The sequence below is a fragment of the Astatotilapia calliptera genome, chromosome 23, assembly GCF_964374335.1.
Source record: "Astatotilapia calliptera chromosome 23, fAstCal68.1, whole genome shotgun sequence".
In the NCBI taxonomy this organism is placed as follows: domain Eukaryota; kingdom Metazoa; phylum Chordata; class Actinopteri; order Cichliformes; family Cichlidae; genus Astatotilapia; species Astatotilapia calliptera.
In genome coordinates, this window is record NC_137443.1 from 31787481 (window position 1) to 31791699 (window position 4219).

General features: G+C 38.2%; 1 long non-coding RNA gene across 1 annotated transcript; it reads left to right on the top strand.

The window, feature by feature from the left end:
- Positions 1-212: 212 nt before the first annotated feature.
- LOC113019162 (uncharacterized) lies at positions 213-4017 on the top strand. The gene is made up of 4 exons (XR_003271962.2): positions 213-1195; positions 1903-2060; positions 2487-2544; positions 3495-4017. It is a non-coding gene; the product is annotated as an uncharacterized LOC113019162 (long non-coding RNA).
- The last annotated feature ends 202 nt before the right edge of the window (positions 4018-4219 follow it).

Here is a 4219-nt window from a genome sequence, read left to right on the forward strand (position 1 = left end):
TTTTCCCAACGATTCAGAAAAATGTAAGTTTTATAACTACTTTTAGAGCACAACACATACTAATTCACTAATGCCCAGTGTGGGTGCACATGTGTGAGTGGGTGTAGAAAGTCAGTGAAAAGGAATGTTGATTCATTTCTTTTTTGCTCCGTGGTATTAAATCTGTCAGAGGCAAACTGAAAAACGTTGTAGAAATATGTCTCAGCTCTCAGCAGCCCTCCCTTTCATGCCTGTCCAATCGCTGTCAGGGAACAAGACTTGTTGCCACTCTGTCTTTTGTGCTTTTCATTAAAGTTACGGTGTAAACGTTAGCTTATATTGGAGTAAAGCTGTTACGGTTTAAACGATGTTAGCACAGAAATATTAGCTTCTGTCATGACTGATGAAGTTACTAGTTAATAAAGTTTCCAGTAAAGTGTTTAATCGCAGCCACAGACTGACAGCAAATATCTCGATTAGCTTCAGTGCATCTATAATAAATATGTGCAAGTTTCAGTGCTTCGTTTAAACTGTATGATACTTATACTGACCCAGGGTCAGTGTAAAATACAATCCTAGCTGTGTGAACAAAGCCTGGCTCCTTTAATCCTGCATGACAAACCTCAGGATGCAGGTTATTATTACTCTTTCCTGCTGGCACACCTGTCACACCTGAGAGTCAGCTAGAAACTTACAGTGACGTGGACATCATGCAAAGACTGCCAGACTCTGTAATACTGCAAATGATCAGTGACTCAGGTTATCACTAAACTTTAAACGGCACCTCTGTGTCTCTGTGTGCTGAACATCTAGGATTGAGTCAGGCTGCATTGACTGTGGGACTTTAATGTGTTAAAAGCAGGTTGAAGACGGCTCAGAAACATTTGAAGATTAAAATTCAGCATTATGGCTGCTGGTGGTTTGTAAAGCCTCTACTCAGCTGTATTTTTGTTACTAACTTATGTTTGTTTCATTTCATTCATTCTCCACATGATGTTCATTTACAGAAATGTTTCACAGGAACTGATTTCTCCCAAAGGTTGAACTAGTGTGTTTCCATAGATTACCTCTGTATGAATGTACTTCTTAAATGAAGGCAAGTGTTTGTCCTTTTTTGTTCCTCAGGTACAGTACGTGATATCAAGGGCAGGCGGTCAACACTGGGGAAGACAAGAAGCAGACGTACTTCCAAGAGGGAGCTGCAGTGAGGTCAGAGGTCAGAATCTGAAACGGCTCAGGTTTATATTTTAGAGGTTATAAAAAATCAAAATGTATTTATAAAGAAACCTTTAAATAATGGTCATAATTATGATTATTATAAGAAATATCAAACATTTAAGTGGATTTTCTGTTACACATATTGCTGGCAGCCTGTCTTTGTCCTGTATCAGCTGGGATAGGCTTCATCCTCCCACAACCCTGAATTGGATACATTGTATTCCAATTATGTAATCTGATCATTTACAAACTCAAGGTATCTAATCAAAATGTAAGTAATAATTATAAAATGGGAAAGCAGAAATAAGTGTGACATAAATGTAAATGTGTGAGCAGACATAGAGGACAGCTACATGTAGTCTGAAAAACCTTTGTTGTCAAGTTTGCAGGTATATCAGCACGAGACATTCTTACATAGAAGAGACATTAAAGTCTCTAACTCAGTGAAGCATTATTGGTCCCATCTGTTTGGATAAATATAGTAAGTTGATGTATGTCCATTTATTGACACATTTTCTTAAGTGCTTATCCAGTTCAGGATCACAGTGGAGCTGCAGCTGGATATGTTCACTAAATAAACCTTACAAAAGTTAACAATAAACCTGTATCTCTGTTCGTTGTTGTCCACAGGATGAGAAAATCAAGCTGGAAGACTGTGGAACATGTTAATAAATGTTTGTGTGTTTATGCCTGTGTCTTTCACAGGAGGCGCTGGAAGGTTTCCCTAATAGTTCCTGGTGAATCAAAGCAGAACCATAAAGATTGCTGGACTGCATGATGGCCTTACCCCTGAGCAGTCATCCTGTTAAAGGAGGAACCAGTTAGAAGCTGTTTTCAACGTAGCTGAGCAGATTTCATCTCAAGTAAGAAATTAACTGTTTGTTCGTTTGTTCTGCCACTTAAAGAGCATTTAAGGACGTCGTTTGAGTGTCCAGTTGAATTAATTCTACTGGCTCTCATGGTCATTTGTGATTATAGACATATTTTTCATGTTTATCCAGCTATTTAGTAAATTCTATCTATTTAGTAATATCAGTCAGCTATAAAATGTAATATAAATATAAAAATATCTAAATATCTCCTGCCCTTTATATTTTAATGATGTAAGTCTGTTATCGTGTTACATTAGCATTCCTCACATATCAATGAGATGCTGTACAGTACAATCCTACTGACACAGCAGAGGGATAACGACGGCTATTCAACATCGTTGCACGACACATTCGAGCTGCATGACGCAGACAAAGTGACTAAATCATCTTTTTTGTGGTTTATTGTCTTCAAACCAGCAGACAAAGCTGATTGCAGAAGATGTCGGAGAAGAACTTCAGGCCGTGGACTGAAAAGGTATTTTTTTTCTTGTTATCAAAAGACATTTGGAGTGGCAGCTTCTACAACTGGTTGTGCTAAAGTAAAGCTTACAGTCTAAGAAACCACAGTGTTGATATTCAGCACAAAGAGAAAAGCTCACTTGTTTGAATTTATTTACAATCATAGTTTTATAAATTCTGACTGTAAACAGCTTTTACAGCTTTGATATTGTTTGACACTCAATATCAGGTGATAGGGTTTAATTTAAAGGTTTCTGTGTCCCAATGAGCCATTTACACTGACCAGTGTCAGTCTAACTGTAACACATTCATTATTTAGATTCAACAAAGAAATAACTGAATGTAAAAAATGGCAGCCCTCAGGCCAGGTTTATAGAGATATATGCATGCATTATGAAATTTATGTATCCCAGATAATTGTTATTCATCTAGTCATGGCAGACCCACCTCTTCCTCCCCAGTTAACTGCAACCCAAAAGAACTAGTGGGGCTATTTACACACTCACAACCAGTGTGGGGTAAAAAGAGCCACCAAAAAGCTGTCAGCCACAGATGTGCTAGAAGAGTTAGAAACTCTACTTATGGAGAAACTTTCTAAGTCTAACAGGGGACAGGTACTCCTGCCCAAATAACATGATATAACCCCACATACAGCCCAGCCATAAAGTGAACCAAGTCATTTAGTTAAAGACAGCATGGGACCAAATGCATGTAACCAGCCTGCACCAACCTGGCATTTCTTCCTCCTGAATTAAATGAATGAATGGATGAAAGTTAAATGACTACAAACCTAAAGCCACTAGTTCCCACACTGGAGCTCCCTGACACTGTGTGTTAACCGTATTTAGCTTGTATCAACAGTTGTAACAGGCTAAGCCACCCGAGACACTGCATTGAACGATTGTTTCTATCTTAATGATTTCAGCTGACTGGTTTCAGCTCAGATGTTCTGCTTTTTCCTTTCAGTAGATCAAAGCAGCTCGTGCTCCTTCTGCTTCCAATTTAGAAGAAGAAGAAGAAGAAGGCGAAGGCTTCAGCGAAGTGGCGTTCATGAACAGTCACGGTCACACACTGCATGTGGTTTTAAAAGCAACATGTCTGTTCACCACAACAATGGAGATGTGTAATATTAGTGCAGCTACGGTTTGTTTTTGAACATCAGTTCTGTTTTCTACTTTGATCACTTAGACCAAAAAAGTGTTGTTTTCAGATTCTTTCTTTTACATCTATAAAGCACCTGCTCATTTTTATTACAATTAGTTTCACATGAATGTTAGTGTTTCCTTTATGATCTTTTAATGCTTTCACTACACTGTACACGTCTACATTAGAGACATTTCTGTTTCCTGTTTCTGTTGACTCAGAGTTGTGAAATGTTCTTTTATTTGATACACAATATGAAGTTCATAATTTTCTTACAAATAAAACTCTAATGACAAACATGAGCAGCTGTGCTTATTTCTGAGACATGAGTTTTTGAATGTGTTCATATTTAGACAGTGTGCATCTGTATGCTGAAACTGTAATGGTGAACCTGAGGTGATGGTCAACAGAAGGCAAATATATATCAATATAAAACAATATTGAAGTAATGTCTTTACCCCCTGCAGCGTGTGGACGCTGTGCACGCAATCACCTTATTCACTGTAGTAAACGTGCACCGCTAGCTCACGTGACTGACTGTCTCCATG